Below are 12,127 nucleotides of genomic sequence, written 5' to 3' on the forward strand. Positions count from 1 at the left end.
CAGCTAGCTTAAGTAATTTTCCCTTGGGTTTTTTATGTCAATTATGGTATTTTTTAGTTTATAAAAGATCTAGTTTAAAAAAAAAAGATCTAGTTGGTTTTCTTAATCTGCCTTAAAAAATAATATCTTAAAAAAATAATATCTTATGTCTCTTTCCTACCATGGTTCCTTCCTGTATTTTTTTTCCTTCCTGTATTTTTTTAAATAGTGCTAGATTTATGATAGCTAGAGTTTATGAATAGTACAACTCTGCTTCTCATCATTCCTTTTTTTTTTTCCAAAATGTCAACATGATAACTACAATTTAACTTGAGAGGTACTATTTTAATCTGAGTACTTCAAAGATATTCTCATTACTTTACTACCAACACACACACACACACAAAGACACACACACATACACACATAGAGAATCTGTCCTTTTAACCAAAGCTCTTCCAATACTTATTAAGACATTCAGCTCCCTTTTCTTTAATTCTTTTTGTGCTTAATTTCTAAACTGCATAAATCATTGGGTTATTTTGTACTTCCACAATACTATTTGTGTAATATGGCATTTTAAAGCAATTATTTAATGTATCTATTGTTTGACTATATTGTGAGCTTTTGTACCCAAAGACAACATACCTAAGGACCTACATAGAGGTTGCTCAGAAATTGTTGATTGACTTTTTCTGCCTTAAAACTAGGCAGTTCCTCTCAGTGAGGACTCTATTTAATATTCAAAATAGTAACAGGAAGGAGGAACTGAATGGGAAAAAAAGAATGTTGTGACCTAGTTCTAAACATAAACTATTAGATCATCTAAATATCTAGGGATCTTCCTGTAGCAGGTTATTTGGCTCTTTGGAGCATGGAAATTTTCTCAAAGACCAGAGAAAAACTTCTATATTCAGAGGGACTTTCCAGGCAGTGTGAAAGTGAGCAGGGAGATATGAGATAATCTAGTTTAAAAGCCATTTGATAGCTTAAAATGCCTCTGATGGCTATTGGAGCAACAATGGCTCTAGCCTCTCCGATTTCAGGAAGTTCTGTTATTAATGCATGTATAAATGTTTAACCGAATTGTATGACCTCTCTCTTCTTTCCTTTTTAAGGATGGGGACTCTTGTAGCCTACATGAGTAAGAATAGGGTTTTCTGGAGAACTCTTGAGCACTGTTTTCACTTCCCTTGTAAGTAGAATGATCATGCAATTTATCTCCCAATTTGAGATGAGATTTTTAAAAATTAATTTAATTAATTTATTATTTTTAGTTGTATTGGATCTTCATTACTGCACATGGGCTTTCTCTAGTTGCAGCAAGTGGGGGCTACTCTCTAGTTGTGTTGGGCAGGATTCTCGTTGCAGTGGCTTCTCTTGTGGTGGAGCACAGGCTTAGGGCATTCAGGCTTCAGCAGTTGTGGCACACACAGGCTTTCTCCACAGTATGTGGGTTCTTTCCGGACCAGGGTTGGAACCTACATTGGCAGGTGGAGGCTTATCCACTGACCACCAGGGAAGTCTGGATGTTGTTTTCTTTAGTAATGTCTCTACTTGGAAAAACCTCATACTCACAGAGATTTAATTTACTGGATAAATCTTCCATAACCTCTCCATTTGATAAAATGCCCCAAGCTTGAGCCATTTATTTTGAAGTAGTATACTTGAAGCCTCACCTCGATATTAAATGTTGCTTGATGCCACAGAAGTCATGCTGGGAAATTTGGGAGTGGTGGTAAAAAGGAATGAGAGTCTTTTGTTTTCATGTCAATGGAGCATATGGAGTCTACTGTTCAGATGACCTTTTTTATATTTCCACAGTATGATTGTAGGCATGCTGATTTTATTAGTTCAGGGACTGGTTAAATTACTCATGGAACCTCTCCCCATTCTTCTTCTTCTTTTTTTTAAAATTAATTAATATATTTGGTTGCATCGGGTCTTAGTTGCATAACACAGAATCTTCATTGCCTTGCTTAGTTGCCCTGTGGCATGTGGGATCTTAGTTCCCTAACCAGGGCTCAAACCCATAACCCCTGCAGTAGAAGTGTGCGGTCCTAACCACTAGACTGCTAGGGAAGTCCCACAACCCAATTTAAAAATGGGCAAAAGATCTGACCAGACATCTCACCAAAGAAGATATACATATAATAACCATGTGTGAAGAGATGCTCAACATTATATGTCACTAGGGCACTGCAAATTAAAACAAAAGTGATTTCCTACTACATATCCATTGGAGTGGGTAAAATTCCAAATACTGTCAACACCAAATGCTGACGAGGATGAGGAACAATAGGAACCCTCATTTATTTCTGATGGGAATACAAACTAGCACAACCCCTTTGGAAGACAGTCTACAACAAAATGTTACCATCTAATTCAGAAATGTTGCCCTAGGTATTTACCCAGATAAGTTGAAAATTCATGTCCACAAAAGAACACATACATAAATGTTTATAGCAGCTTTATTCATAATTCCTACTACTTGGAAGCAACCAAGATGTTCTTTGCTAGGTGAGTGGATAAACAAACTGTAGTACATCCATACAGTGGATTACTTTGCAGTGATAAAAAGACATAAGCTATCAAGTCACAAAAAGATATGAAAAACCTTAAATGTTGTTTCACATTGTTAAGTGAAAGAAGTCTGTATAAAAAGGCTGCATACTGTATACTATCAACAATATGACATTCTTGAAAAGGCTAAACTGTGGAGACAGTAAAATGATCAGTGGTTGTGAGTGATTTGAAGAGAGGAAAAAAAGAAGGATTGAATAGGTGATGCAAGGGTGTTTTATGGCGCCAAAACTGTTTTGTATGACACTATAGTGCTGGATACATGATGCTGCACTTTTCAAAACAAACAAAAAAACCCACAAAGAATGAACCCTAGAGGAAACCATGGACTTTAATAGCACATTGATATTGGTTCATCAATTGTAACAATGTTGTCCACTAATGCAAGACATTAATAGCAGAGAAGCTGTGGGCGTAGAGAAGGGTATTTGGGAACTCTGTCCTTTCTGTGTAATTTTTCTGTAAGCTTATAACTGCTCTAAAAATGAAGTTTATTAATAAAAACCAGGTATTAATTTTTAACCAATGGTACAGCCTAAATCAATATTGTAGAAGGAAATACGTCATTGATTAGTTATGCTTCACCCTACCCATATTTTAATGGGTCTTTATTTTTTGTGTGGAGCAACATGCCATTTTCTTCTCTTCATAAGCTCCTACTGGAACAAGAGGAGAGCTATGTTAGCTTTTGATGGTGCCTCTCTGATGATTCTGGTTTGGATTAAGTTCCTTTGATTCACTAGTCTCCCAGTAAAAAAAATAAATGGGGGTTTCTCAGTAAAAGGGAGCACATACACCTAATTTTGCTCCCTCCTGAAACTTCAGTAAAACTAGCTTTTAAAAAAATATAAGGCCATAAACCAACAATCTAGAAAACAGGAGAGTAAACAAAATTAATGACATTTTGTCTGCTATGAAGCAGATAGATATAGATTGGTGGTTACTGAGAGGAGTCCATTGAAAGTAGCTTACTAAACTAGCAGGAGGAAAGCCAAGAACTAAACTGACTTGTGCTGCAGAAATGCTTAAAATGCCAGGAATTAGCAAGGCTAGGTATCTCTTTAAATGGAAATAAAAGTAGGGGGAATTTTTTAAAAGGAATGTTAGTTGAAAGACAATAAAATACACAACTAGATTTTATTTCTCAGTTCACACTGCCGATTGATTATCTACTCCTTGCCCCCTACAAAAGACTATAGACTTTTTCTTTGGAGAGGGTAAAACAGTGAGGTCTCCGGTCTGAGGGTCATCGGTCACAGTTGAATGTTGAGTACTGTACCGAACATGGGAGAATGTGAGTGCATGCTGAATGCTGAATCGTAAGTCCTCTTACTGGCTTCTCAGGTGGCTCAATGGTAAAGAACCTGCCTGCCAATACAGGAGACATAAGAGACACAGGTTTGATCCCTGGATTGGGAAGATCCCTTAGAGGAGGAAATGGCAACCCACTCCAGTATTCTTGCCAGGAGAATCCCATGGTCAGAGGAGCCTGGTGGGCTACAGTCCATAAGGTCGCAAAGAATCAGGCATGACTGAGTGTCTGAGCAAGTACTGTTACCACAGTTGACTCCAAAATACCAGCAATCAGGCCTAGACCTTCTAGGCAAGATGTTGGAAGATCCTTCTCTGAGGATCACAGTCCATAAATAAAGCTAAAGATAATACTTCAGGGATTCCTCAATAAACAACAAACAATTCAGCCATATCATTTCACACTAAAACTTGAAATTGACATATGCTCAAAGCTTTCAATCAGCTTTTAGTGTCCTACATGAGCAAACAATCAATTTAATACCATAAAGTTGAAGAAATCATAAAACAGATAAAAACCAAAATGAATATTTAAAAAAGAAAAGAAAAAAAAAGTTTGAGAAGATGGCAACTAGGCAAGGAGAAAAAATTTAAATAAAAGAGATGTTACATTCCTGAAACAAGATGCTACATAAAAACAATATTCAGACAGCAAAAATTATTCTTTGAAATGAAAATCATGGTAGCATGAAAAACTCAACAGAAAGCTTAGAAGATCCAATTAAGGAAATCTTTCAGAAAGTAGAGAAAAAAGAGCAAGAGCTAGAAAATAAGAGAGAGGGGGAAAAAATCCAGAGAACAAATCCAAGAGGTCTTACAACTGAATAATAGGAGTTCCTGACAGAAAGAAATAAGAAAACAACTGGAAAGGCATTAACAAGATAATTTACAAAAACTTCCTAGAACTGAAAGCCATGAGTTTTCAGATGGGAGAATCTCACTAGGGTATATATGATCAGGGATGGAAAAAAAAGACCCCCACCCAGACACATGACCATGGGTTTACATTGGAGAAAAAGAGAGGATCTTATAAACTTCCAAAAAAAGAGAGAGAGAGGTTTCATACAAACAATCAAGAATCAGAATGTCTTTTGCTTTTTCAGAAGCAATATTAGAAGCAGAAAGCATCAGTGAAATGGCCTCACAATCATGAAGGAAAATTATTTCCGACCTAGAATTCTATACTCAGTATGCAAGTAGAAGGGGGAAAAGGCATTTTCAAACATGCAAGGTCTCAAAAACCTTATTTTCCATGTATATATACTTTCTCATAAACTTAATGAAGGTTGTGTTCCAATCAGGATATCTTCATAGAAGAGGAGTGAAGAAGTCTCCAAGGTTTGCCAAGAGAGATCCTAGGACCTTAGCTATGCAACAAGTCCTAGCTGGAGTAGGTCAGAGGCTGGGGATAGAAATATTTAGGAAGATGAAAGAGATGGTATACATTAATTAATTTAAGTACCTGACTGATAGTTTAATTGAATTAGGGATTAGAATATTAACTAAACTTACATAGAAGTTATCAACTCTTGAGAAAGCAAAACGTTTTGCAAAAATGGCACTAATGACTACTGTTCTGAAAGCATATATAATCATAATAGAAACAGTATACATTTATCTAATCACTATATTGGGATGATGAGGAATGGGAACTGATTGTGTGTGTATCTGTTTAATTGTGATAGAGTGAGGGAAGACTTGATGAAAGTGAAAGAGGAGAATGAAAAAGCTGGCTTAAAACTCAACGTTCAAAAACCTAAGATCATAGCATCAGGTCCTGTCACTTAATGGCAAATAGATGTGGAAACAATGGAAACAATGACAGACTTTATGTTTTGGGGCTCCAAAAATCACTGCAGATGGTGTCTGCAGCCATGAAATTCAAAGATCGCTTGCTCATTGGAAGAAAAGCTGTGACCAACCTAGACAGCATATTAAAAAGCAGAGACATTACTTTATCAACAAAAGTCCACATAGTCAAAACTATGGTTTAAAAAAAAAAAAACTATGGTTTTTCCAGTAGTAATGTATGGATGTGAGATTTGGACCTTATAGAAAGCTGAGTGCTGAAGAATTGATGCTTTTGACCTATGGTGTTAGAGAAGACTCTTGAGAGTCCCTTGGACTACAAGGAGATCAAATCAGTCAATCCTAAAGGAAATCAGTCTGAATATTTATTGGAAGGACTAATGCTGAAGCTGAAACTCCAATACTTTAGCCACCTGATGAGAAGAACTGACTCACTGGAAAAGACCCTGATGCTGGGAAAGATTGAAGGCAGGAGGATAAGGGGACGACAGAGGATGAGACAGTTGGATGGCCTCACAGACTCGATGGACTTGAGTTTGAGCAAGCTCCAGAAGTTGGTGATGGACAGGGAAGCCTGGTATACTGCAGTCCATGGGATCTCACAGAGTCAGACACGACTGAATGACTGAAGTGAACTGAATGAAGACAACAGAGAATTCCTACAACAGAAAGAACATGGTATAGCAATAGTGAAAGTGAAAGTCACTCAGTCATATTTGACTCTTTGAGACTCCATGGGCTGTAGCCCACCAGGCTCCTCTGATCTCAGCAAGAAAATTGGAGTGGTAGCCTTTCCCTTCTCCAGGCGATATTCCCAACCCAGGGATCAAACCCAGGTCTCTTGCACTGCAGGTGGATTATTCACTGTCTGAGCTACCAGCAATACAAGCATGTTATTTGCAGTATGGAAGTTCATATGAAGAAAATTACCTAGAGTTGAAAGTCACTGTCTTTGGAAACAGGGGAATGATAGTTGGAAGAACTTAGGACTCTTCTACTGTTTTAAATACCCTGTAAAACTTACTGACTTTTATAAAAGAAAGACAAAAATTTAATTGATAATCACATTTCATAAAAATTATTTAGAACACTCCAGTAGTAATTATTATTATTATTTTTTTAATTATTATTATTTTTTTACCATGCCTTGAACATGGTTAATAGTCTCAATTGTATTTTAAATTGAGTCTTTTATTTATTTATTTGGTTGTGCTGGGTCTTCATTGCAGTATGCAGGATCTTTAGCTGTGGCATGGGAACTCTTAGTTGTAGCATGTGGGATCTAGTTCCCTGACCAGGGATTGAACCTGGGCTCCCTGCAGTAGGCGGATGGAATCTTAGTGACTGGATCACCGGGGAAGACCCTGAACTGAATCTTTTAAAATATGTCAGAAGTTATTGTAGCAAGTCATTACTAGGCCGTGATATCCTTGTAATCAGGAATTATTTCTTATACATCTTTATAGTTCTTTCAGGACATAGTGTGGCATCATCTGCATTCTACTTGTATTAATGTGTAGGGTTTTGCATGTTTTAGCCTCGTGAAGAAGTAAATCAAATTCCTTCATACTCTTAGGTATAAACAATCCTGAGTTGAATATTTAACTCTACAAATAGGATCTACTCTCTTCAGCACTGCAAATCTAGGCTCTGCCTCACAATCAAAAAAATCAACCAACAAAAAATTTTTATCATCAGCAAGACAGATCATGTTCTTTATTATATTATAGTTTTTTATTAACTATATCACATTCTCTAGGAAAATAATCTGAGAGCTCGCCCAAGGTCACCCAGAGAAATAGGCAGTACCATCTCTGCAAATCAAACCAATTGCCTAAGCCAAACTTTTGTGATGAACACACTTAAAGTAGGTGTGAGAAAAAAGTCAGAAGGGTTTATCCCACTTGAGATTAACAGGCAGTGTAGTTTGTCTCCAACTAAAGTGTTGATGGATAAAAGACAAAATCTGGTGTGTAAATTCTGCTTTCACTATGTTGAAAGGGGATTAAAAATAGAAAGGAATTCTATTTAGGTTTAGACAGCGAAGGCTGAGATATAGAAAGGACTTCTGTAAAGGAGTGGGATTGAGATGTTTTTTCCGTACCCAAGAGCCCCAGTTATGAAGCTGCCAGAATAAGCCTCTTGCCTGCCTGCTTGCTTGTACTTCTGGTATCTTGATTAATCACATGGCTGTCCTATATCAGCAATTTTTAATCTATAAATTCAACAGCTCCAGAAAGTCAATGTGAGATTATCCAGACACTATTTAAAGGGCCAGCTATCAAGGAAACAAAGGAGCCTCTTCATTGGGGGCATGTGAGTACTTTTCTAGTCCTTAGGCACTTGGTAATTTCACAAAGTAGATATGGTATATTTTTCAAACAAATCTCTTTCAACAGATTCTCCTCCTCCCCATTTGTTCTTCTCAGTATAAATGGAGTTTACAGTCTGTACTTCCATTAGGGGGCAATTATTTTAAGTAGAATCATTCTGGTACTATTTCCTGTATTAATGGTTGTCTCCTGTATGCAATCTTATCTTGGACATCTTAGGTTAAAAGAAAACAAAACATAGAAGAGCATCCCCAGGACTTCAGAGACTGTAAATATAATTCAGAAAGCTTTTGAAAAAATGGAGTTTAGGAAACAGTAAGTGTAAGAAAACAGAATTAATAATTACCACTTAAAAATCTACCATGCAGAAGATAACCATAAATGTGAAAGGATTTATCTATTAGCTTCTGTAATTTTAAATTGATTTTCAGAGACATATTTTCCAGATAAAATCAAAGGAAGCACTCTGCATTTTTAGGACTAAATCCTGGAAGAGTCATTCAATAATAACACTTTGCACTTATTGTTCTGTACTTTTAAAAATCTTTTTCTCATATATATATTGAAATAGTGTAGATATTATTATCATTTATAGATCAAAGAAATTGACATGTGAGAATTTAAGTGATACTCTCAAGAATGCACAATTACACCATGAAAGGCAGGACCAGGCTCTGAGTCTGTTGTTTTGTTGTTTATGATCAGTAAAAACTGTATCCTTGATTTATTATGGGCATTCTCACTTTTATAGTTCAGTATATGAAGATAAGACAAAAACATTTAATGGGTTTGTTCCAGGTCATTCTGCAAGAGAAATGAACAGCTACGAAAAATACACAAGCGCTGACTTGAAATCCTTTGCTCAAGTCACTTGACCACAACAAATGTAAGAGTGAAGGCCAAAGAGTTATGCAGAACACATTGTCCATTACTGTTCTTAACATTTGTCCTCGATAAAAGTTTTCCATTCAAATCCATTTCTCCTTGGCAAATATTTGTCTTCTCTAGAAATATTAAAAACAAAAGAGAGAAAAGATTTCTCCTGAGTCAATAATGAAAAGGAAACAATCCATTGTGGTGGATAAAAATCAGAGAATTAAACTTTTTACAACTTAAATATAGGATTATGTTTGTCATATAGTTGTAAAATTTTTAACAGACATAAACTATTGTGTGATCAGGTAATTAAGATGTATTACAGTGACATGTTGTTAGTCTGACTTTTAAAACTTAGCTTAAATCAAAGAAACTACAATGTCAGCAGGAGCATCCATATCCTTACTGTGTTTGGAGTGTTCTTGGTTCTGAGTGGAAGGGAAGGCCGGAGGGGCCAGGGAAGGGAGGGTCAGCTCTTCCCTCAAATGCTGCTCATCAGGCTGCAGGGCCTCTCTCACCCACTGACTCACAGCTGGGAGACTCACAGCATTATCACCGCATTATTGTCACAGCCATCAGCCCACTGCTCACAGCCCCCTTCTGCCTCGTCCTTGGTCCCCTGACCTTTGGTTCTGAGTCATGTTCTGGCCAAAGCACAATGACGAGTGTTTAGGGTGGGTGCGTACGGGGGGAGGGGGGGGTTAGTGGGAAGGGATGGAATGAACTTTTTCTGTATTTTATATTGTATGTTTTCTTTAACATGTAACCAATCAGAATCCTGTCAATATAGTCAGCCGATTGATAGACAAAAAAAAAAAAAAGACAAATGATTGCCTTAGTGTCCTCAAATAATGTTGGAGAGCTAAAAATGTTAATAATTTGGATTCTGTAGGGGAATTGGTCATTATTTGGGCCACCTGCACTGCTTTCCTGTATTTAGAGAATTCCTCACTGTGTAAACCTTGGTGGTAAGCAAAGATGTCTCCCATAGTGGAAGTGGAGGATGTCAGATAATCTTTCTCTGCCTTCCTTGCAGCTAGGGTAAAGGCATATGACCTATGACCCAGGCTTTTCAATCAGATATCTCTGCTGGACTTTTAACTCAAACCTGAGGATACAAGCAATAGTCTCTCTCTCTTAATCTACTGGCAGGAAAGATTACTGCAATCTACCATTTCCAGTGTAGAGGTAGCCAAAAGGCAGACTGTGTGGTCTAGCCTGATGTCCTTGGCACTGGCTAGGGTCAGAGGATGCGGGGAGGACCCTCTTCTCACAGCTTGCATAGCTCTTACCCAGTCTTAGCATGGAAAGCTCTGAATTTCTGGAAATCATCCAACCCCAGGAAAACAAGGATGGTTGGTTATTCTAGCCGACTCGTTCATCAAATCAGTTCTGTGGGTGGTTTATCCCTACTGCTTGACTTCAAGCTTAGTTTTTCAAGCCTTCCTAGCAATTCTGTGAGGCACTCAATATAATTTTTAAAAATTATGGAAGTATAACCCAATATCCTTTTAATCCACTATTGATCTGCTTAAATCAGTGAGAATTGGTTTCTAACTACTGCTACTGAGAACCTTGGCTAAAACAGACACTTTTGTGTGTAGTTTGGAAAGCTGCATTTCATGATGACCTATGAATCACATTGCTTTGATATAGCTTATATGGGCTTCCCTGGGTGGCTCAGGTGGTAAAGAATCTGCCTGTGATACAGGATACCCGGGCCTGATCCCTGGGTCAGGAAGATCCCCTGGAGAAGGAAATGGCAACACCCTCCAGTATTCTTGGCTGGAAAGTCCTATGGACAGAGGAGCCTGGTGGGCTACAGTCCATGGGGTCACAAAGAGTCCGGCACGACTGAGCGACTAACAACACAACAACATAGGGTTATTACAGATGCTGTTTGATGTTAACATTTTGAAAGGTGCTATAAAAGCATCTGTATGATGGTTCTTATGGACTTCCCTGGTGGCTCAGAGGTTAAAGTGTCTGCCTGCAATGCGGGAGACCTGGGTTCGATCCCTGGGTGGGGAAGATCCCCTGGAGAAGGAAATGGCAACCCATTCCAGTATTCTTGCCTAAAGAATCCCATGGACCGAGGAGCCTGGTAGGCTACAGTCCACAGGGTCACAAAGAGTTGGACATGATGGTTCTTACTGTATTTTTGAAATCTTGAGATATTTCTGATGATTGAAGACTATTGTGAATCATTTTTCCTTGGTGATGAGATAAACACTGACAGAAGTAAAGTTGCTGACATAAAATATTTGAATTTCCTCACTCCATCTCATCCTATATCCCCAAATTTATGAAAGTGTAGTTCTTCAGATGAAGACTTTTTTTAAGCCTGAAAAATAGAATAAAATGATGACCTAAAAAAAATCTTTGCTGAATTAATCATTTCTGGAGCATGTATAAAAGTTCTTCATGGTTTTTCCTGATAGTTAGACTTTCCTCCTGAAAGTTAGACTCTTGAAAAGATGCAGTTCTCATTCAGCTTCATCTTCTGGATATCCTCATAATTCTGCATTCTGATTTTTTCATCCTTTGGAGAGAAAACATTGAGTGAAAATACTCCTGTTCATAAGGTAGTCATTAAAATGTTATTACAGTGCTTACTTTGGCAGCATTTACACTAAAATTGGAATGATACAGAGAAAATTAGAATGGCCCCTGTGTGAGGAAGCAAATTTGTGAAGCATTCCACATTTTTAGACTTATCACAGTGACCCTTTCAATGATCATAATTACTATGATATACACCTAAAACAAATATATTGTATATCAATTATGCTTCAATTATTAAAATATTGTTACATAAATAGTACATCTTTATTAAAGAAAAATAGAAAATATCAGAAGACAGAATAGGTATCCATAATTCTGTCACTGCTAACATTTTAGACTTTTTGGGGGGTAAGCATTCATGTCTATAGTTATAAATTTTAAAAAATTTGAGGTCAAACTCTACATACTATTTCAGAACCTGCTTTATTAATAGTATTATGAATTTCTTCCCAGGTATATGCATATAGGTATAATTTTAAATGACTGCACACTTAATGGATAGAAATATCATCACATTCATTAATTAACTCTTGGACATTTTCAGTTTTGTAAATAATACTATTAAAATTTTATATCTAGCCTTAAACATTCATGCTAAGTTGCTTCAGTTGTGTCTTACTCTGCAACCCTATGGACTGTATCCCTTCTGTTTATTTCCCCAAAATAAATAT

General features: G+C 37.1%; 1 non-coding gene across 1 annotated transcript; it reads left to right on the forward strand.

Moving 5' to 3' along the window:
- Positions 1 to 11,499: 11,499 nt before the first annotated feature.
- On the forward strand, positions 11,500 to 11,601 carry LOC122708363. The gene has a single exon (XR_006345148.1). It is a non-coding gene; the product is annotated as a U6 spliceosomal RNA (small nuclear RNA).
- The last annotated feature ends 526 nt before the right edge of the window (positions 11,602 to 12,127 follow it).

The sequence above is a fragment of the Cervus elaphus genome, chromosome 14 (assembly GCF_910594005.1).
Source record: "Cervus elaphus chromosome 14, mCerEla1.1, whole genome shotgun sequence".
In the NCBI taxonomy this organism is placed as follows: Eukaryota; Metazoa; Chordata; class Mammalia; order Artiodactyla; family Cervidae; genus Cervus; species Cervus elaphus.